Here is a 24,271-nt window from a genome sequence, read left to right as displayed (position 1 = left end):
TTATTTTCCATTTTTTTTTTTTTTACTGTGAACAGCATTAATGCAGTGCACACTCCTCAATCATATATCTAAATATAATTATATCTCTAAGAGATACCCTTAGAGGTGGAATTGCTAAGTCAAATGGAATTCACATTTTAAAATTTGATAATACTCCTAAATTGTTCTCCATAAGGGCTATACTAATTTGCACTCACACAGAGTTCTCATTTTTACACAGTAATAACACTGGGAATCATACAGTTTTGATATTTTACAGGCTGATGAAGCTGATTTTATAGGCTGAACATACAGCAATATATTATTGTTGATTTAGTTTACTTTTTCTTGATTATTAATGTGATTAAACATTTTTCCAAACACTTATTGGCCATTCTTATTTCTATTTCTGTGAATTGCCCATGCCTATCCTTTGTTCATTATCTGTTGACCTCTTTTTTTTTTTCTTGATTTTTAGGAGCACTTTATTTACTAGATATATAATTTGCCTATTATATGAATTATAAATATTTTATCTATATCTTTCACTCGCTTGTGAACGTCTATGGATGTTTTTGAATCTTTCAATATTTTGATGTAGTTTAATCTGTCAGTATGTTCCTCTATGGCTTGTTGGTTTTGTGTTTTGCTTAGGAAAGTCTTACCTATTTTCTGTCAGGCTATGAGTAGAAAACATACTGATTTTGTGTTTTTTTTCAGAGTTTATGTTTGATTGCCATAGTGCTAGCAAACCCAGATAACTGTACAGTGCCTGATAGCTGGCTACAGTTGTCATGATTTTCCATGGACTGTGTACTCTCTAAGAGGTTTGATACAACTGAGCTCCCAGTAATCTTTGTCTTTAAATAACTTTTACCTGCTTATTAATCCAGTTGTTATTTTAATTCATTTTCTTCTGGAAGCACAAGTAGCTAATTTATTCAATTCCTTATTTCCCACCTTGTAATCCACAAATATAGCATTTTTCTTACAGTAAAATCAGTGACAAAGTGACACATCAGTGGATAAACTCACAGTCTGACCTCTAGTGTCATGCTAGTGATGGGGCTGTTTTTTAGTTTCCCTCTGTATCATTTGTGTGTTGGCTTTCTATTCCCTGCCATTTTATTGATGGAGGGTTAGTTCCCCATATTTTCACCTTTAATAGTAAGGATCCGAATTGGAGATTATGTCTGATACGGAAATGGTGTATTTTTTTTATAACAACATCTGCCATTTAACACTGCAGAAATTCATCGTGATCAATGCATCACCATAAAGTTATATGGCTTCAAATGACGTTCCAAAATCCCAGGAAACACTAAAGATGAGTGATTACCCTGTAACATAGTGTAATGGGGCTCCCTGTTGGGCTGCAATTGAGTGCTCACCTGTTTCTTTGATGTTTTGCTATTTCAAAGTGAATCTCCACAATATTTTTATACACACCATTGAAGCAACTAGCAAATTCTCCGTATAGAGGTTTATTTTCATAAAGTACCTCATACTTCTTGTAGCACCAAAGTTTGGCGAATATGGACTCTTGAACAATTTCAGAGTCTGTTAAGATTATGTTGTCCGTTGACCCTTTCAAGGTATGGATAGTTTTTAAGGAGTCACAGTTTGAAAGTTGTGTGTTTAGAAAGTGTTTTGGGCCAGTATATCTAGATGGACATAGATAAGACCTGAATACAAGGAAAAGGGAGGAGGAAATTAGTGAGAATTAGAACCATGCTCTCTCAAGGAATTATATAGCTTTATATAACTTTAAAATAAAAAAACTTTTTTGAATAGCTAATACATTCAAGTAGTTCAAAATTCAAAGTTACTAAAAGTGTACAGTGAAAAATGTCTCTCTCCTATCTTCCAGCCACCAAGTTCCCTCTTAGAAGGCAAATAGCAATACCAGTTTCTTGTGAATTTTGCCAAGATAGTCATGTGCAAGCAAGATATATCTATATATCTATATAATATCTATATGTATACTATATATCTACATATATCTGTAGGGCAGGCTATCAGTAAGGTCTAGCTGGAACTCTCCGGCATGAGCTGAAGCTTCAGGCATAGGCATAATTTCTTCTTCAGGGAAACCTTGGTTCTGCACTTAAAACCATTCAGCTGATAGAATCAGGCCCACCCAGATTATTTAGGGTAATCTCCCCTACTTAAGAGTCCACTGATAATAGATGCTAATCATATCTACAAAATACTTTCACAGTAACACCTAGATTAGTGTTTGAATAACTGGAGCCACATCCTAGCCAAGTTGACACATAGAACTGACCATGACAGTCTACATCTTGTCATCCTGGCAACCATACACATCTCCTTAAGCCATATTTAATCTCCAAATAAAGACAGTAACAAAGTCATACTTCCATCTAACATGACACAACTACCCTGCATGTCATGAAAACACACTAACCCTTTGCCAGAAGAGGATGCAAAGTCCTTGGGTGATATTTACTCTTATCCTTGATATTTTGTCACTTAACTATTGTGACATAAAGTTAACTATTGTAATACATCTTAGATGATAAAGGGATAAGAGAGGGTAGAAGGCAAATATATTTCCTTAAAATACATACAAACATATTCATAACAACATAAAGAAGTACTCATAACTATTATAGTTCTCATTTTTATTTTTTTATTTTTTAAATAAATTTATTTAATTTATTTTTTGGCTGCATTGAGTCTTCATTGCTGTGTGTGGGCTTTCTCTAGTTGCAGTGAGCGGGGGCTACTCTTTTTTCTGGTGCACGGGCTTCTCATTGTGGTGGCTTCTCTTTGTTGTGGAGCATGGGCTCTAGGCACGTGGGATTCAGTATTTGTGGCACGCAGGCTCAGTAGTTGTGGCTCGCGGGCTTAGTTGCCCCGCGGCATGTGGGATCTTTCTGGACCAGGGATCGAACCCGTGTCCCCTGCATTAGCAGATGGATTCTTAACCACTGTGCCACCAGGAAAGTCCTGAGTTTTCATTTTTATAACTGGTCATGTGGTTGTAGCTGGCATTTATAGCTACCTTATTCCACTACTCATTCCATATTCTCTTTGCCCTCAGCAAGAACCTCAGTTTGTTGTAGCTCTTTGCCTGGTGAAGCGACTTGCATTTTCATTTCTGAGGGGTCTGGGCCATTAAGCATTCCTGCCTTAATTGGGTTGTTGTAGTTTTCCATTGATTAATGGAAATTAGTCAAAGGGAATAGTAGTACTAAGAGAGACCCTAAGAGACCTGTATTCCAGACATACTGTTCCTTATTGTGTAGTAGCAACTCAGTTTTCCTTTGATAATTAGGATCAGTCTCCCCAGCCAGTACAGTAACTCTTTCGTTGGCTGTGGATTTAGAACCATAAGGAGTGAGTTGTGGCATATCAGTCTTAACTTCCAGTTTAATTAAATAATTTTTGTGTCTACTGGAGAAAGCATTTCTACCTTTGAACCTTAGACTTTAGACCAGCGGACAGAGGTCTACTGAGGATGGGAGGTCATGGGGATGAGAAGCAGAAATTTTGCTAGTGGTTGATTAGGGCTGATAGTGAGTGGTACCACACCTAATTCCATTCCTCAATTCCTGGACCCGTGAATCCCAGCTCTGGGAGAAATATAATCATATATCGGATGCTGAATAAGAGCATATATAGGCTCCTGGAGAGCCTTGCACTAGCTCTGCAAGGTATTGCACCCTGTAACTGAATCTCCAAAAAGTCCTTCCACTGTTCTGTTAAGCCAGATGTTTTGGATGGTGGCAACATGGTAAGACCAGTGGATTCCATGATCATGGGCTTATTGCTACACTTCTTTTGCTGAGAAGTGAGTTCTTTGATCAGAAGCAATATTGTTAGAATACCATGATAGTGGGTAACACCTTCTATAAGTCCCAGGATGGTAGTTTTGGCAGAAGCATAGCAAGTAGGGAAGCCACATCCATAGCCAGAGGAGTGTCTATTTCAGTAAGAACAAAGTACTACCCCTTCCACAATGGAAGTGGTTCAGTGCTTTCAACCTGCCACTAGATGGGGAATGGTGCCTTGTCACATACTCAGTGTTAGTCTCTGCTACTGGCAGATTGGGCACTCAGCGGTGGTTGTAGCCAGATCAGCTTTCGTGAGTGGGAGTTCATATTGTGGAGCCCATGTATAAACTCCATCCTTGCCACCATGGCCACTGTTAATGAGCCCATTGGTGATGGCAGGAGTGGCTGGGAAAGAGGCTGACTGGTATCCACAGAAGAGGTCATCATATATGCTTGAAGCAAGCCCTACATGCTGGCTTCTCCCTTGCTTCTTTCACTAAATAAATCCTTAGCAAATGTTACATGTCAGTGCATGAAGAGTTTTAAGAAAATACACCTTTCCAAGAGATTGTTTTTCTCTTTTGCGTACTGTGTCCAGATTGGACTTAGTGGAAGTGAACAAATCTTTTCTACCCTGAACTGCATAGTATTTTCTTTCTTTTTTTTTTTTTAACATCTTTACTGTAGTATAATTGATTTACAATGGTGTGTTAGTTTCTGCTGTATAACAAAGTGAATCAGCTATACATATACACATATCCCCATATCTCCTCCCTCCTGCATCTCCCTCCCACCCGCCCTATCCCACTCCTCTAGGTGGACATAAAGCTGATCTCCCTGTGCTATGCGGTTGCTTCCCACTAGGTATCTGTTTTACATTTGGTAGTGTATATATGTTCATGCCACTCTCTCACTTGATCCCAGCTTACACTTCCCCCTCCTCGTGTCCTCAAATCCATTCTCTACGTCTGCGTCTTTATTCCTGTCCTGCCTCTAGGTTCTTCAGAACCATTTTTTTTTTTTTTTTTTTTTAGATTCCATATATATGTGTTAGCTTACGGTATTTGTTTTTCTCTTTCTGACTTACTTCACTCGGTATGACAGTCCATCCACCTCAGTAAAAATAACTCAATTTTGTTTCTTTTTATGGCTGAGTAATATTCCATTGTATATATGTGCCACATCTTCTTTACCCATTCATCTGTTGATGGACACTTAGGTTGCTTCCATGTCCTGGCTATTGTAAATAGAGCTGCAGTGAACATTGCGGTACATGACTCTTTTTGAATTATGGTTTTCTCAGGGTATATGCCCAGGAGTGGGATTCCTGGGTTGTATGGTAGTTCTATTTTTAGTTTTTTAACGAACTTCCATACTGTTCTCCATAGTGGCTGTATCAATTTACATTCCCACCAACAGTGCAAGAGGGTTACCTTTTCTCCACACCCTCTCCAGCATTTATTGTTTGTAGATTTTTTGATGATGACCATTCTGACTGGTGTGAGGTGATACCTCATTGTAGTTTTGATTTTCATTTCTCTAATTAGTGATGTTGAGCATTCTTCATGTGTATGTGGGCAATCTGTATATGTTCTTTGGAGAAATGTCTATTTAGGTTTTCTGCCCATTTTTGGATTGGGTTTTGTTTGTTTGTTTGTTTTTTGTGGTACGCGGGCCTCTCACTGCTGCGGCCTCTCCCGTTGCGGAGCACAGGCTCCGAACGCACAGGCCCAGCAGCCATGGCTCACGGGCCCAGCCGCTCTGCGGCATGTGGGATCCTCCCAGACTGGGGCACGAACCCGCGTCCCCCACATCGGCAGGCGGACTCTCAACCACTTCGCCATCAGGGAAGCCCCAAGGGTTGTTTGTTTTTTTGATATTGAGCTGCATGAGCTGCTTGCATATTTTGGAGATTAATCCTTTGTCAGTTGCTTCATTTGCAAATATTTTCTCCCATTCTGAGGGGTGTCTTTTCGTCTTGTTTATGGTTTCCTTTGCTGTGCAAAAGCTTTGAAGTTTAATTAGGTCCCATTTGTTTATTTCTGTTTTTATTTCCATTTCTCTAGGAGGTGGGTCAAAAAGGATCCTGCTGTGATTTATGTCATAGATGTTCTGCCTATGTTTTCCTCTAAGAGTTTTATAGTGTCTGGCCTTACATTTAGGTCTTTAATCCATTTTGAGTTTATTTTTGTGTATGGTGCTAGGGAGTGTTCTAATTTCATTCTTTTACATGTAGCTGTTCAGTCACACCAGCACTACTTATTGAAGAGGCTGTCTTTTCTCCACTGTATATTCTTGCCTCCTTTATCAAAGACAGGGTGACCATACGTGCATGGGTTTATCTCTGGGCTTTCTATCCTGTTGCATTGACCTACATTTCTGTTTTTGTGCCTGTACCATACTGTCTTGATTAGTGTAGCTTTGTAGTATAGTCTAAAGTCAGGGAGCCTAATTCCTCCAGCTCCATTTTTCATTCTCAAGATTGCTTTGGCTACTCGGGGTCTTTTGTGTTTCCATATGAATTGTGAATTTTTTTGTTCCAGTTCTGTGAAAAATGCCATTGGTAATTTGATAGGGATTGCACTGAATCTGTAGATTGCTTTGGGTAGTATAGTCATTTTCACAATGTTGATTCTTCCAATCCAAAAACATGGTATATCTCTCCATCTCTTTGTATTATCTTTAATTTCTTTTATCAGTGTCTTATAGTTTTCTGCATACAGGTCTTTTGTCTCCTTAGGTAGGTTTATTCCTAGGTATTTTATTCTTTTTGTTGCAGTGGTAAATGGGAGTGTTTCCTTAATTTCTCTTTCAGATTTTTCATCATTAGTGTATAGGAATGCAAGAGATTTCTGTGCATTTATTTTGTTTCCTGCTGCTTTACCAAATTCATTGATTAGCTCTAGTAGTTTTCTGGTAGCATCTTTAGGATTCTCTATGCATCATGTCATCTGCAAACAGTGACAGCTTTACTACTTCTTTTCCAATTTGGATTCCTTTTATTTCTTTTTCTTCTCTGATTGCTGTGGCTAAAACTTCCAAAACTATGTTGAATAATAGTGGTGAGTATGGGCACCTTTGTCTTGTTCCTGATCTTAGAAGAAATGGTTTCAGTTTTTTACCATTGAGAATGATGTTGGCTGTGGGTTTGTCATATATGGCCTTTATTATGTTGAGGCAAGTTCCCTCTATGCCTACTTTCTCGAGGGTTTTTATCATAAATGGGTGTTGAATTTTGTCAACAGCTTTTTCTGCATCTATTGAGATGATCATATGGTTTTTCTCCTTCAATTTGTTAATATGGTTTATCGCATTGACTTGAGTATATTGAAGTATCCTTGCATTCCTGGGATAAATCCCACTTGATCATGATGTATGATGCTTTTAATGTGCTGTTGAATTCTGTTTGCTAGTGTTTTACTGAGGATTTTTGCATCTATGTTCATCAGTGATATTGGCCTGTAGTCTTCTTCCTTTGTGGAATCTCTGTCTGGTTTTGGTATCAGGGTGATGGTGGCCTCGTAGAATGAGTTTCGGAGTGTTACTCCCTCTGCTACATTTTGGAAGAGTTTGAGAAGGATAGGTGTTAGCTCTTCTCTAAATGTTTGATAGAATTCGCCTGTGAAGCCATCTGGTCCTGGGCTTTTGTTTCTTAGAAGATTTTTAATCACAGTTTCAATTTCAGTGCTTGTGACTGGTCTGTTTATATTTTCTATTACTTCCTGGTTCAGTCTCAGAATGTTGTGCTTTTCTAAGAATTTGTCCATTTCTTCCAAGTTGTCCATTTTATTGGCATATAATTGCTTGTAGTAATCTCTCATGATCCTTTGTATTTCTGCATTGTCAGTATTACTTCTCCTTTTTGATTTCTATTAGTCTTCTCCCTTTTTTTATTTTTTTTTTGTGGCACACGGGCCTCTCACTATTGTGGCCTCTCTCGTTGCAGAGAACAGGCTCCAGATGTGCAGGCTCAGCAGCCATGGCTCACGGGCCTAGCCGCTCTGCAGCATGTGGGATCTTCCTGGACAGGGGCACAAACCCGTGTCCCCTGCATCGGCAGGTGGACTTTCAACCTCTGCGCCACCAGGGAAGCCCCTCCCTTTTTTTTTTTGATGCATCTGGCTAATACTTTATCAATTTTGTTTTTCTGAAAGAGCCAGCTTTTAGGTTTATTGATCTTTGCTATCATTTCCTTCATTTGTTTTTCATTTATTTCTGATCTTTATGATTTCTTTCCTTCTGCTAACTTTCGGGTGTTTTTGTTCTTCTTTCTCTAATTGCTTTAGGTGTAAGCTTAGGTTATTTGAGATTTTTCTTGTTTCTTGAGGTAGGATTGTACTGCTATAAACATCCCTCTTAGAACTGCTTTGCTGCATCCCGTAAGTTTTGGGTCATCGTGTTTTCTTTGTCATTTGTTTGTAGGTATTTTTTGATTTCCTCTTTGATTTCTTCAGTGATCTCTTGGTTATTTAGTAGTGTATTGTTTAGCCTCCATGTGTTTGTATTTTTTACAGATTTTTTCCTGTAATTGATATCTAGTCTCATAGTGTTGTATTTGGAAAAGATACTTGATATGATTTCAATTTTCTTAAATTTACCAAGGCTTGATTTGTGACCCAAGATATGATTTGTCCTTGACAGTGCTCTATGAGCACTTGAGAAGAAAGTGTATTCTGTTGTTTTTGGATGGAATGTCCTATAAATATCAATTAATTCTATCTTGTTTAATGTGTCATTTAAAGCTTGTGTTTCCTTATTTATTTTCAATTTGGATGATCTGTCCATTGTGAAAGTGGGGTGTTAAAGTCCCCTACTATGATTGTGTTGCTGTCGATTTCCCCTTTTATGGCTGTTAGTATTTGCCTTATGTATTGAGGTGCTCCTATGCTGGATGCATAAATATTTACAATTGTTATATCTTCTTGTGTTGATCCCTTGATCATTATGTAGTGTCCTTCTTTGTCTCTTATAATAGTCTTTATTTTAGAGTCTATTTTGTCTGATATGAGAATTGCTACTGCATATTAGTACTTCTAATGGTAGTGTTTACCTGATTTTTGGACAAAAGGTCCCACATCGTCACTTTGCACTGGGTCCTACATATTAGGTAGCCATTCCTGCTCTTGAATGCTCTGCTCCTCCTGAGGCAGGTCTCAATTTTTCCTTATTAGAACCCTCTTCTGTCTACAGCCCTTTGGGGATTCCAGCTGATTGTCACTGATTTGAAGTGCACCATTGTTTCGTGGCTCCTCTGCTGCTTCATTTGTGAAATCGAGAACTGGACTAGGACTTAAGAAATAATTCAGGGGCTCCATGAGCTCTAGAGGAAGGACATCTACCACAGTGGAAGATGACACAACTTCTCAATCCCCTTCTAACCCTGACTTGGGGAAGGAGCCAAATGCTGGAATCTCTTATCTGGCACTGCTGTTTCTCCCTTTGATGACTTTTGGCAGAAAAATGCTTCTGGAAGACTAAACCTCAGCTATTATCCTTGACAACTTGGTTCCTCTCTATCCTTTTCTGCTACCCCGTGAATTGTTGAGCAGTTGTGAGTAGGCAGAGCAGGTGGAAGCTCTTGTCAACAGTGACTGATTTCATCAAAACTGTGCATGAAGAGTCCTGGCAAAGCAATGCTTGGTAGGTTTTGTTTTGTTTTGGTTTTAATGGTACAGCAGAATCACCTCTTCTTTAAAAAAAAAAGTGAGAAAGATAATTTTGGCAAACGTACAAATATCACATCACAAAACTGGAAACAAGAAACTTTATAGGAAACTGATGAAGATGAGAAACTTTATAGGAAACTGAAAATGAGCAAAGCAAGATCTGTTTGTGGTGAAGGATATAAAGAACATAAAAATGGATATTCAAGGTTTTTCATGGAACATTATAACCCATCAAATTAAGGTATCATTATTCTTTAACAAAAATTAACTGATCTGAGGAAGGGTAATGCAAAAGTATTCTAATGCAGTGCTGCCCAATAGAACTTTCTGTGATGATAGAAATGTTTCATCATCTCTGTGCTAATACAGACTCCACTAGCCACATGAATACTCCCATTTTTAATATGGCTTAAATTTAGCTCTTTAAAAAGTGGCTACCTGCAGAAACTAACACACCATTGTAAAGCAATTATACTCTAATAAAGATGTAAAAAAAAAGTGCTACCAGTTGAGCAGCATAGTTCTAATGCCTCATAGGTCAAAACCAGTGGTTTCTATGGGGGACTTCTCTAATTACTGCTGAGGGGTAGGGGGTTGGAGTAGAAAGAAAAGAAAGCTCTTAATAGATCTACTTAGTCACTTACACAACACCTTACATTCTCCACAGCTTCCAGAATTAGTAGGTGGCACAACCTGCTGTAAGGGGTATGAGAGAAGGATTCTTGGGGAGAGCTGAGTATGCCCTTCCAACTCCGGGCTCAAGCCAATGGAAGTAAAAGGCCTAGGATTTTGTCACTCGGATGGAGAGAGGACTATGGTTCCATACACAGAATCTGAGGCTTGGGCCACGCCTGGGGCATCTGTGCTTGGAAATCATCGCTGTGGGGCTGGCGGGGAGCTGGGCGCTCATTTTCGGACATGGTTTCCAGAGCCAGAGGAGGATTTAGAGGTGGAAGGAGGACCCGTGGGCCCTTTCTGGCCACCTGCAGGCTGAACAGGCCCTTTCTATTTGGGGATTAATGTCTTGTTCTTGCTCTTGAACACTTTGCTGGGATCTAGCTTGTTCACAAAGGAGTCGGTCTCTTCCGTGAGTAGGTTTGTGTTGTAGGTGGTGGGTTTACACATGTTGAACCATTGCTTGGCCTGTGGGCTAATGCCATAGCTGTGAAGGCGTACTCCCACTGGAGCAGGCCCAGGTGGGTGATAAGCAGGAGATAATAGGCAGTAAAGTTATCTGTGAGAAAATGCCAGTATAACGCTCTGTCCAGGAACCAGATCTCAGTGTCTTGTGCTAATGCTGGTTTACCTCTTTTGTAGGCAAGGCAAACCTTCCCATTCAGGTTGCAAGGATCACCTCAAATATCGCACTGCGAGAATCAAAGTGAGGCTTCTCTGGCTGGTTCTCACTAGCTTCTTGTGTATCATCCTCCAGGTCTGCAAGAGTTGGTGCGTTAGGAAGAGAGCACATGGAAGACTGGTTGAGTTGAGTCAGTTTTGAGATGCTGTTAATTGCCATGCTGCCCAGTGGAACGGTGTGTTCATCCAGCTTCACATTCCATGTCATGTGGAAGCCGTTGGTCATCAGGTAAAAGTTCTTCAGATCCTCAGGCAGCACAGTTATTTTTTTGTTCCCATGAACAAATCATGTGACATTCAGCAGGCGCCTTTTCTATGATGGTCACCTCTGTCACACCTTGGGATGATGCTAGGATGTGGGTGACCCGCAAGGTCAGCTTCTCCAGGTGCAGCTTGCGGCTGCCCAGTAGCGGGGTCGGTGTCTCCTCCATGGCTCGCGTCCCCGTTCCGCGCGCGGCCGGGAGAGCGGCGGGGACGGGGCGGGAGAGCGGGGCGGCCGGGAGGGCCGGACTCCACCCTGGAGGCGCGGCCGTCAAGTTCACGGCATGCCGGGAGTTGTAGTGCTCGGCGCCTGAGAGCGCGGCGGGGCGGAGATGGGGGGCCGGGGCTGCTCTGGGAGTAGCAGTTCCGCGGGGCGCTTGTTCCCGCGGCCCCGGCGGGTGCTCCACGCCACGCCGCCGGGACACAGCGACTCCACCGCCCGGACCCTCCCGCCCCTGCGGGGCTGGCCGCGGAAGCGGGGGCGGGCCTCAGCGCCGTGCGGCCAATCGGGCCGGGCGTAGAGACCGGGGCGGGACGGCCTCGGCGCGACGCCCCTAGTGGCGGTTGTTTCCGTGTAGTATTTTCTAATGTGTCGAGTTGACCTCATAGAACTGGCAATATTTAGTATCCAAGTAGGAAACATGTGCTATCAAGGCACCAGGGAGGTTCCCCAAACTTCAGAGTATAGGTCAGTTTTGGTTGTGATTGTTTAGCACTTGTAAATTGGTTACAGAGCATTGACCTGAACTGGTGACTATCCTTGGGTGTCCTTGTCTCTTCCCTACCGCTATTAACTCAGTGATATCTATTCCTTTTATTCATTAATCTGTGTGTTCCCTCTGTAATCTTTTTTGGGGCAGGGACTTTGTCTTAATCATTGTTGTATTTTCAGTGCTTCACATAATGCCTGATACGTACTAGTGCTCATTTCATAGTCTCTTATTATTTTATTCGGAAAATACTAACTGAGCCCCTACTATTAATGCATTTTGAATACACACCTACTTTCTCTTCTTTTTTTATTTCTTTTTCTAACTCTAACTCCCATTTTCTTTCCTTTTTTGGCATAAAAAGAAAGCAAGTTTTATGAAAGACAACTTAGTTCAACTCAATTTTACAAACACTGAGTGCTCACTTTGTGCTAGGCATAGAATTTTTTTTTAATAATAAATTTATTTATTTATTTATGGCTGCATTGGGTCTTCGTTGCTGCACGTGAGCTTTCTCTAGTTGCAGTGGGTGGGGGCTACTCTTTGTTGCAGTGCGCGGGCTTCTCATTGCAGTGGCTTCTCTTGTTGTGGAGCATGGGCTCTAGGCGTGCAGGCTTCAGTAGTTGTGGCTCACGGGCTCTAGAGCACAGGCTCAGTAGTTTTGGTGCATGGGCTTAGTTGCTCTGTGGCATGTGGGATCTTCCTGGACCAGGGTTTGAACCCGTGTCCCCTGCATTGACAGGTGGAGAGAAGTCCTAGGCATAGAATTTGACAAGAATTCCCTTCAAGACACTGCTTGATAGAAAAGAAAGACCCATAAAAATGTAATAAAAAATAGTCAAAAGGAATATGGCAAATGCCATGATAGGAATATGCTTTGGAGCTAGGAGAGTATCTTACAGCCACTATGGAAAACATTATGGAGTTTCCTCAAAAAATTAAAAATAGAACTACCATATAACCCAGCAATCCCACTTCTGGGTATATATCCAAAGCAAATGAAATCAGGATCTCCAAGAGATATCTCCATTCCTATGTTCACTGCAGCATTATTCACAATAGCCAAGATATGGAAACAGCCTAAGTGTCTGGCTACAGTTGAATGGATAAAGAAGATGTGAGATATATGTATAGATGTGACATATGATATTATGTCTTATTAATCATTGTTGTATTTCAGATACTTCAAGCATTCCTCCTTTTAAAACTTAGTCCTTTAGACTAGCAGAGCAGAAGTCTGCTGGGGATGGGAGGTCATGGGGATGAGAAGCAAAAATTTGCTTGTGGATAATTAGGGCTAATAGTGAATGGTGCTACTCCCATTTCTATTCCTCAATTCCTAGGCCCATAAATCCTGACTCTAGATCCATTTCACATATATATATATTATATATATAATACATATATTTTATATACATATATTAAAAAAAAATATATATATATATAATGGAATATCATTCAGCCATGAGAAAGAAGGAAATCCTGCCATTTTGACAACATGGATGGACCCTGAGGGCATCATGCTCAGTGTTATAAGTCGGAGAAAGACAAATATTGTATGACATCACTTATATGTGAAATCTAGAATATCTGAACTCACAGAAACAGAGAGTAGAATGGTAATTTCCAGGGACTGGGATGTGGGGGAAATGGGGAAATGTTGGTCAAAGGGTACAGACTTCCAGTTATAAGATGAATAAGTTCTGGAAATCTAATGTCCAACATGTTGACTATAGTTAACAATACTGTATTATATACTTGACAGTTGCTAATAAGGTAGACTGTAGATATTCTCACCATACACAGACACAAAATGGTAATTATGTGAGGTGACGAAGGTGTTAACTAACCCTGTTGTTGGTAATGATTTTGCAGTATATATATGCATCAAATCATCATGTTGTATACTTCCCCACTCCCCTACTGGTATTTTCTGAACCTCCAAGTAAACTGCTGGCTCTTTGTCTCAGAGTCTGCTTTTGGGTGAACCCCAAATGAGACAAGTATCATGCCCAGGGCAGAGACAGGGTATGAACCCAGGCATTTGGTTTCCAGAGTCCATGCTTTTACCAATCCCTCTGCTGACACTAGGAGGAAGGCTAGGCAGAGAGCAGGGGCAAAGGCACAGAGGCTTGAGAAAGTTTGGTGTGTTTGAAGAAATAGCTCAATATGGCTAGAACAGGACGGCTTGGGGAGTGGGATGTGGGTAGGAGAAGATGAGGCTGGAAATGGAACGTGGGATGAATTCATGAAGCACTTGAAGGTCAAGTCACGGTATCTGAGCTTCATCACAAAGGCAACGGGAAGTCATTTCACAGTTCTCCTCAGGGTGGGATATGATCAGATATCTATTTGTAAAAGTTCCTTCTGGTGTAGAGAAGGTGGGGGCAGTGGAGAGATTGGTGGTAGGAAGACTGATTCTGAGGCTATAGCTACTAGGAGAGTGACAGTGTGGATAGAAAAGAAGGGACTGACCTCACAGATGCTTAGGGCATAGGGTCAGTGCAACATGGTGACAGTGTGGTTGGATCATGTACCAAGGAAAGCAAGAGGTTCAGCGTGAATGGCAGGGAGGGTGGAGGTACGTGTGAGCAAAAGTGTTTGTGTGGGTTTAGAAAGAGGGCCATTTCCACTGGACATATTGAGTTGTAAATGCCTGAAGACTCCCCAGGTGGAGATATCCAGAGGCAAATAAAGATAGAGCTTTGAGACCTAGGAAAGAGCCCACAGCTAAATATGCAAATTTTGGAATATCAGTTGATATTTGAAGGTCTTAAAGCCATTGGCATGGATGGAAGTCCTTGGGAAAAGGGAAAAAAAGCTGTGCAAAGTATATGAAATGTTTTCAAGCACATAATCTCATTTGATCTTCATAATAACCATCTGAGGTGAGGAGGAAAGGTATTATTTTCACCATCACCTTGTAAGGGAGAAAATCGAGACATGGAGAGAGGTTAGGGGGCTTGTCTTTTAGCTGGAAAGAGGAAGAGCTGAGGCAAGGCTCCATGTCCAGTGCTTCTCTCATCACACCACACTGTCCCCCCCAAAATACATTTGAATGCCTATACCAAGTGATATAGGGCCTCTCCACAAGTGTTCTTTTTAAAAGAAGGTATAATATCTTCTTCATGTTATATGTCTCTGTTATATTATAGAAATCTGACATATCTCAAATCATGATGTATAATGTTCTTTTCTGTATTTTTTACTGGTTACTGATACTTGGACAGATGTTTAACATAGCAATGGGACACAGGCATAGATGACACCAAATCCCATTTGTCAAGGCAGTGCTTGCTTTGCAGGTGAATTCTCAGAGGCTCTGCTACCGCCTGGTCGTTTTTCTCGATCCTTTCATTTTTGCATCACCTGTCACTATGGTCATCTCCCTTTACATTATTTTTGACCATGTGCTAAGCATCTAACCTAACTCTGTAAAATTAAGTTTTAGGTAGTAATAATTCACATTTATTCACTGGACATCTTCAGTGCCTACAGCGAATCTTCCTGAGGTTTTTCTCTTCCTCCTTTTATGCTCTGGTGAGAGCACTCCCAAAACAGTACTGTAAGTCATGCCAGGAAAGGACCCTGCCACAGAACAACCTCTTAATACAGAGAGCAGAACCATTTTTGGCCAGATTTTTTAAAACCCACTTCCCTCTCTTGTTTGCCAGGGAGATGACACTGACATTTGGAAATGTTGCAAATGTGACAAATTGTGCCATATTTTATTACACGATTTGTGGCATATTTTACCTGTTTGGGAGAAAACCCTGACAACGTGACATACGTATAAATGAGTCAAGCCCTTGTAATATCCCTGGGGCAGCCGCAGCCAGAACTTGGTTGAACAGACTGAAGGAGCAGCTCGAGGACACAGAGAGCAGCAGGGGGCTTGTCATGTTCTGCTGTGGTTGGCAATTTGCTTTCCCACCTCTTTTAAGCATGTGGTAAGCGATGGGGGAAAAATGATCCCAGATGATGGCAGGACACCCTCTGTGTTGTGTTTTTTCCAGCTCTCTGCTGTTTTAACTAATTTCCAGTCAATTATGCTGATGTCTGGGTATATTAGTGGTTTTATTTTAGGCAGAAAAACATCACCTTTTCTCTGAACACCAGTTTGCTATTCTGGCTCAATTGCAATAGAAATCAGGTTATACCTTATTTGTGAGAAGAAAGAGTTTCTGGAACTTCTGTCCTCTACCTTCTCCCCACTTTCTTCCCTTTAAAATTTCTAGAACAGAGCCACTACATGATAATGACTCAGTTAGGAAGCGGATGAGCCCTGCCTGGTAAAATACTTGAATAAGCTATTTCTTCCAGAAGGGCGAGTGTGTATGTTTGTGTGTAGACATCTTAAGCACTGTGGTCCTTTCCTGACACACCAGAGCTCCAGAGTATACACATTATGTTTTTTGAGGGTCTGAAGTGTTCCACTTATAGCCATCCTTTTTTTGGGGGTGGGGTGAGAATAAAAATGTTTCCAGTGTGATGCTATTTAGCCACATATTAGGTCATTTTCTTCTTACTCGTTCCAGTTTGCTGGAAATTGGAGATAGAAAGTAAGGGATAAACATTTTCGTTTTCTGAGTTGATAGTTCATGTTTATGTCCTTAGTCTCAAGTTAAAGTAAGTGCCTGGTAATCCTTTGTGTAAAAATGTCAGTATATTTGGATAAGGTGTGTGGTTAATCAGAGTCAGTTCCTCCATTCTTTTCTAGCAAGAAACAGGAGTTGGATTGAGTGTCTGGCACTCCTTGAATGTAGCCTTGGTCTTAGTGCCTCTGGTTTAAGTGTATACATTCACTTTTTCCTCCTCCTCTGAGTCTCTCCCTGCACCCCTTGTTTCCTTTATGGGTGGCTCTCTGGAGCCCTTAAACTCAGATGCTTGCTCACTCAGCCTCTTATGCCTCCATTTTAAAGAAGTTTTCTGGAATTTCACACACTGCCTAGATGAGGTTCTATATGAGGACTGAATCCCTTTTCTTACCACTTGTGGGGAGTGAACAGAATCTTCTTCAGAGGTTTCTCCTCCAAAGAAACTAGGGAGCATGTGATATAATATCTCAAATCAATCTCTTGACTCCCCATCTGCATTCCTCTGTTGACAGGAATGCTTTCAAATGTCCCAGGAACTGACCTTAGTTATGAGGTTTCATTTGGAAGTGCTGAGGCTGGGGCCAGTCCTCAGAAAAATTGTAGGAGGGATGAAGCTTGTCTTAATCTTTATTACCCAACTTGCATTCCTTTGCCTCAAAACTTCCAGTTCCCGGTCGTAAAAATGATAATAGTCTCTGCCTTTTACTATTATTATTATTTTTAGAAAAGTTTATTTATTTATGTATTTAGTTTTGGCTGCATTGGGTCTTCCTTGCTGTGCGCGGGCCTTCTCTAAGTTGCAGAGAGCGGGGGCTACTCTTCACTGTGGTACATGGGCTTCTCATTGCAGTGGCTTCTCTTGTTGCGGAGCACGGGCTCTAGGCGCGTGGGCTTCAGTAGTTGTGCCTCGCGGGCTCTAGAGCCAGACTCAGTAGTTGTGGTGCACAGGCTTAGTTGCTCCATGGCATGTGGGCTCTTCCCAGAACCAGGGCTCGAACCTGTGTCTCTTGAATTGGCAGGCGGATTCTTAACCACTGCTCCACCAGGGAAGTCCCCTGCCTTTTATTATTAATCATCATAAAACAATTGCTGTCATTTCATGAGTGTTTATTATGTGCTAGACATTTTGATAAGCATTTTATATATTATCTCATTTAATCTTATGATTTGGGTGTTACTATTCCTGTGTTCCAGATGAAGAAACTGATGCAAGGTAAGTTAAATACATTTTCCTGAATCTCACAGCTAGTGAGTAGTGGAATCAGGATTCAAACTCAGGTCTGAATGTTCCCAAAGCCTGTGTGCTAATCATTTATTTAGACCTTCCCCCTCTTGGGCATTATTCCATTCTGTAAATTTAAGACTCCAATTGTCTCTTACCAGAATTTACCTTTTATGTTCTTCTATAGCTCCGCTCTTACGTTTCTGGGGTGATAGATGGTTATAGGGTACTTTAGTGTGATGAGGAATTATTGGCTGAGAAAGCCAGCATTGCTCAGGGCCATCTGCACTTTTACTGTCAGGTCACAAAAATCTACACTAAAAGGTACTGATCTCTCCTGGTGGCTTTTCAGGTATTTTTGTTCTTTGGGAAGATATTCAAGTCACAATACAGCGAAATCTGCTTAATTTGCCTACTTTTTATTAGTAATTCAATTATTTGTTTATTCATTTAAGTATCATTTATTGAGCCCTCCTATATGCCAGGAATTGTACTAGGGGCTGAGAATATACACGCATAATAAAATGAAGATGAATAAAATAAATCCATGTCTTCAAGAAACTTGTAGGACTACTAGAGAAATAAACCACGACTATCATGTGGTGTGATAAGTGTTTTTATAGAAGGGTGCAATGGGATGTTATTGAAGCGCAGAAGATAGGCATCTACTCTGGACCTGAATCATCTGGTGCAGACGAAGTTTGAGCTAATCTTGAAGAATGAGTATTAGTTAGCTGGATGAATAGAAGAGAGATCAGAGAAAGGAGTCTCAGGCAGAGGAGACAGTAAATGCAAAAGCCCAGAAGTGTGAAATAATTTAGAACATTAGGGATGACCGCGGATTAATTAGATGGCTGAAGCATAAGAGGTGTGGGGATGACAGTGGGAAAGAGACTTGAAGGGCCATTTCACTCCATGATCCAAGTCATTTGCAGCAGCAAACTGTTACTAGGTCTTGGGATGTAAATTTTCCTAAATAAAGGCAGAACATCAGGCTGGTCTACGTCTATTGCTGAATGAAAGCCTCTTCCTTTTAGCAGGCCTTGATGCCTACCAATGTCAGGGTTGCGTTGGGTTTGATTTCCTACTTTACACAAAATAGAAGTGGAAATGGGGGGAATGACTATGTGAAGGTAGCTTGTAGTTTGCCCAGTGGCTGCTGTTCAGGGACCACAAACTACACTGATATCAGAGGTAAAGTAAACTGCTGGCTTTACCTGGTCTTCCAAAGGGCCCCTTTGTTCCAGTCTCAGTGGGTTTTTTGAATTTAGTGGTAAACGCTGGGAGTTTCTGAGGCTACTCAGCTATTAAAAGACTTCATTCTTAGAAGTGGAGTGATTTCCACTGTTGGATGATTTGGACATGTGACTTCTCACAGACACCAGGTAGAATCTTCTAAATAGTCTTGGGTGTTTGCCAGGATAACTTGAGTGTTGTTAGTATTCAAGGGTTATTTATTCAGCCAGATAGTGTGACATTTTCAAAGAAATTGAGAGTTGGAAGGCCTCTTTGTTGGTGTTAGCAACAAACCAGTTTGTTTTGCGTGGCCTTGACTGGCTGAGCTGGACCTGGCTCCTGGGATTTCCATTAACAGTTGCCCAAGCTATATTTAGGGCACTCTCTGTTCCTAGAAAAGCTGAAATTTCCCAGCTGATTATGACTTTCTAGAGATGGACCTAAGTGTAGTATTTGCACTAAATTCTGTATGTGTCAGAACTGTTGGAAAGGAAGGAATATATTTTACATGTAGTATGAGTCCCCAATCACTGCTTTCTTCTCAGCATTGCTACATGTCAGCTACAGCAGCTGAATGCTTTTGGTTAGAGACGGATACTGTTAATTTTTCTGAAATGATACTTCTTTCATGCTCAAGGATGGCACCAGGACAGTCTGTTTGCTCACCATGGGAAGGAGCTAAGTGTCAGGCTTTGCAGCTGCCTTACAAACTGCTGCTGGATTTTAGTGCAGCAAATAAAAGAGCAGAGCTTTGATGATTCTCTAACTGGAGGAGGCTGATGAGTTTGGACAGACCTAAGTTGAGGGTATTATATGGATGTCTAGATGTTGAAGTCACCATAGTATTTCAGATGGTGAGTGATGCTTCCTGTTGCTGTCTCTGTGACCAGCTCTCTCACTGCATGGTCTAAGAAGGAACCGTTTTCTTAAATGTTATGATGTGTGAAAAACCTAAAGGGTAGGGAGAACTACCCATTCATCTCTTCACATGCTCCTTAAATGAATTTACTCCAAAACAAGCAATAAATGGGACAACAGAATCTGTGCTAGTCTAAATAGGTATTTATTAACCTCGAAGGAGAAGGCCCTTAAGAAAAACACAGAGAAATTCTCTAGTAACTGATGAATAGCAATAGTTGCTTAAATTAGATTTTCTAATTCCAAATCTCCTTTCCCCATATATTATCACTACCCTCCCTTCTTTTAAACTTGTTTCTGTTTCCTATCAATTCTTTCCTCTTAGCATGGTGTCAGTTGACCCTAAGGGAACCTCTCTGACTGAAATCAAAATATTCCTGTATCTCTCATTGAGTGAAAACCAGAATTAAAAAAATTTTATGAGATAATTAGAGGATTCATAGAAAAATTGCAAGGTAAAATTTGAGTGCCAGCTCTTTTTACTCCTTTACTCTCTCAGTAACACTAGTTTTTCCTTCCCATATGTGTGGCACTTTTTCTCCAACCAAAAGCTGTGTTGGCAGAAGAATCTGGTATGAGTTTGTCCAAGTTGCCTGTAGTGGGCATCTGTTGTTTTTGCTTGCCAAGCACCCCTTCCTCTCTTATTTCACACACATGTGTTTACATCTGGGGAATTATTTGACTCCCACCTGGTGGGCCTGCAGATAATGTGCCCTGCTGTCAGTCATTACGGGGATGGGCCCAGTAGTATACAAGTGATACAAAGAGAACTGGCATTTTTGAGGACTGATATGAATGCTGGGTTTTTCTCCTGTTTTGATTATAGACACAAGGGATTTCGTGAACATGTAATGGCTGGGGATCATCTTTGCTGGTGTATGGAGTTTAAACAAGAGAAGAAATAGAGCTAAGAGAAAGGGGGGTGGAGAGAGAGAGAGAGAGAGACACCAAGGAGGGGGAGGAGAGATTTTTATAAAGAGATGTTGTGACTTCTACCTACGAAAACTTATGGTACTGCTAATTGTGCTAATAGGTAGTGGGATTGGGGAGAGAACCTTGAAGCTTTCTCCATAGCCTGATCTCATACTATGTTGATAACAAGTCATATTACAGTTTGCAAGGGCTTGGGGATTAAATTTGTTTAGAAGAACTTGGCTGAAGAACAGATCTGGAAGCCCTAATTAAGTGATTATATTGTTTGAGAGAACAACTTCTCTTCCTACCTAAATGAAACATTTGCTCATAAAGTCACTACAAGAATGCACAGAATGACATTTCCTTCCAATTCCTTGGCATTGCACTGGAGAATGGTACCTTAGCCAAGATGAACCCATGGCACAATTGTAGCAACATTTTGTTAGGAAAACATCTATGCTCCTAAGTAATCTGGTTACTTAGACAACTTAGTTTGTTGTCATAAAGCTGAATAAGGACATAATGTAAAATTTCAGATAGTGTTACTTTCCAGAAAGCCAAATCATACTTGAGAGGTATAAAATTCACATGGGCATTAAAGGGTTTAACTAACTTATCAATTTAATTAATTCATGAATGTTTAGGTTCTAACAATTATATTATTAACCTTTTAAAGTTGATGTCATTTATGCTACCTTTATAAATTTTCATTTATGTCATAATTCTGGATGAATGAGTTATTTTCTATGGTCTTTTACTCTAAACAAATGGAAGTTGCTCTTTCCCTACTCTCCCTCCATTTTTAAATAAAATAACACTAATAGAATAAGTTAGTGACAAGAGTATTGATCTGGTTTTGTGTGGATTTAGTGAGTAGATATAGGGAGGCAGATTTCAAATTGTTATCAGGAAAATTTTTAGCATTGTTTTATTAACTGGTAACCTGTCTCACTTCTGGTAGGATTCAAGTAGTAACTATCCCTATGGCTAGATGATCCCTGCTAAGGATTAGAAGGGATTTATGCATTGGTGTGAGTTTTGGGCAAAACGATGTTTTAAGCTATTCTAGCTCCAAGAGACCATATACTACTAGTGGTTATACTAATACTATTAATATGACTTATACATTTTGCTATTAATAGTAATAATTACCACTTGGTAGGCATCTATTATATGCTATATACAGTGCTAGGCATTTTACTTAATACCTCCCAGTTAAGCCTCATACCAACCCTCTTTAGATATTATCCGCATTGATGTGGATTAAAGACCTAGCTGTTCTCTATTTTTTCGTATGTATTATCTCAACCCTTCCAGTAGATTACAAATTCATTCTTAAGAGAGAAGTCAGTGGTATACTTTGTATTATTCCTTATAGTTCCTGCAAATGTGAAAGGGTGGAACAGATTCAGCTTAAAAATTGTCTGTTCAGTCCTGCTTCCCTTCCAGACCTCATTAGTGTTATCTGAAAGACCCCAAAGCCGTGTAAATGGTTACCACAATGGGAAAGCTGCAAGCTGGGTACTTTCTCAGCTCTGTGTCATCTTAGTGTTTGTGTAACCTTGGGGAAGCTACTTAACATCTCTGAGCTTCAACATTCTCATCTGTAGGATAGGATAATAATAGTGCTCCCTCTAATAGGGTTGTTATAAACATTGTTAGTTAACACATGCAAAGCATTTAAAACATTATTACTAGCCCCAGTTCTTTCTCCTTTAATAATGAGTATTTAATTGCATATACATTTAAATTACTTTAAGGGGCTGTTGCTTTATTGGAATTCAAGAAGGCACTAGTTAACTTCTTTTTGGTGTCATTATTTTGAGATTTCTACAATCTTATCTGATACATCAGTTGGGAATCTTTAATTAAAAATCCAGAAGAAAATAAAAAGTAACTCATATAATAATACTTGCATATGTTTCACCCTTGGATCACTTGAAGGAAGCCCAAGGAACATTAAAGGTTGTAAATTTTTAGCTCTGTAGTCACAAAGATTTCTCTATCATCTTCAGAATTATGTTTTTAAGGTGGAGTAAGAATTGAGCTTTCCATCATATTTTCCAAGTATTCATAATATTGTGTGTATGTGTTTGGGTGTTAAAAAGGGAACTTTCTTTATAATCTCTTTAAATAAGCTTAAAAATAGTGAATCATAGGTTTTTGGCCTGCCATGGGCTTGCCAGCTTAGAGTGTAAGAGGTATTCAAATCTTGCTGATATAATGGATTTTCTTTTAAGTTTTAATTACACATTTGAAGTCCTGATTATACCCTATGGATTTATTTATGAAAAGTCAAACTGTGTATTACAATATTGCAGAATACTTTCTACTTCATCAGATTAATGTCACCATTTGTTCCACAAATATGATTTGTAAAATTCTGCAATACCTTGATACTACATTAGAAAAAGTTACTTAAATAGATGAGAAAGATAGATGTTTGTCTTCTTCTTCTGATATTGATGTTAAATAAAAGACGGAATGTTTTTGTTTAAAACCAATTCCTCATTCCCCCACCCCCACCCCCACCTCCACCTCCAAACACAAGAAGTTAATGTCAGTGTGAACAAAGGCTTCCTTTAAATCTGTTATTCAGTTCAAGTGTGTGTCAGGAAAAAAAAGTGTGTATAAAATCTAACAACAAAAAAGGGAACTGTAAATAGAAAAGTAAAACATGTAGAGGAGACAAATATTCTGTGTATATAGCTTTAAAATCCCATCAGGGAGTACTTGTCAGAAAGAGAAACTACATACTCATTAATTTAAACATAAATTCCTAAAAGCAATATTCCAATATGTTAATTTGCCACAATAGATTTACCCATTGAAATCAGTCCACCAGTCTTGACCAGCAAGTAGGATCTTAATTTTACCATCTAACAGTTCAATTGAAATGGAATAAAGATTTTAACACAAATATCTTAGTAACATAGACTTTCCCAGATTGTAATGGAGCATCTATTCAACATTGTCAGTTCACAGGTAATGAAACTCCTTGTAAATGTTATTTCCTCACACAGTAGCAGGGTCTTACATGGAAAAGGGCTCTGTTCACTTTCTATTTAAAGCACAGGAAGAGATTATAGAATTGGTTAAGGAAAACAGCTTATTTTTTGGAAATCAGTTAAAAAATCTAAAGTTATGAGTATAAAGTAATAAAAGAAAAATAGCTGGCTGGGTTTCCCCCCTTCTTTACAGTGATATGGTAGAAATACAAGGAAAATGCCTAAAGTCCTAAAGGAAATCTGGTACCTTCACTTGCTACAGGGCTCAGTATAGAGTAAGGAAAAAAAATATTTTTGGCTGCAGCTTTAGTAAACAATGAATGATGAAAAATATTGCAGAAATATCTTCAAGAAATCTGACCACTCTGAGCACAGACCTTATCACACTGATATTGTCTATATACCTCCACGAAGCTTGGCAAATGAATAACTGAGCCTGATTTTGGTGGAAGGAGAGAAGGAAGTACTAGTTCCAGCTTTGAACCAAGATTATGAAAAAAACCCAACCAACAGAAAACAGTTATTTCTTCTCCTGAATAATAAAGACATCATGTTTGCATATAGAACAGCTTTTGCATTATTGCTCTACGTATAAGAATATA

At 39.9% G+C, this 24,271-nt stretch overlaps 1 pseudogene across 1 annotated transcript; it reads right to left on the bottom strand.

The window, feature by feature from the left end:
* Nucleotides 1-10,148: 10,148 nt before the first annotated feature.
* On the bottom strand, nucleotides 10,149-11,302 carry LOC307186673 (tubulin polyglutamylase complex subunit 2-like; annotated as a pseudogene). Its single transcript has one exon. The product of its transcript is annotated as a tubulin polyglutamylase complex subunit 2-like (transcript).
* Nucleotides 11,303-24,271: the final 12,969 nt, after the last annotated feature.

The sequence above is a fragment of the Stenella coeruleoalba genome (genome assembly GCF_951394435.1).
Source record: "Stenella coeruleoalba genome assembly, chromosome: 5".
NCBI classification, from domain to species: Eukaryota; Metazoa; Chordata; class Mammalia; order Artiodactyla; family Delphinidae; genus Stenella; species Stenella coeruleoalba.
This window is presented reverse-complemented; position numbering and strand designations above follow the sequence as displayed.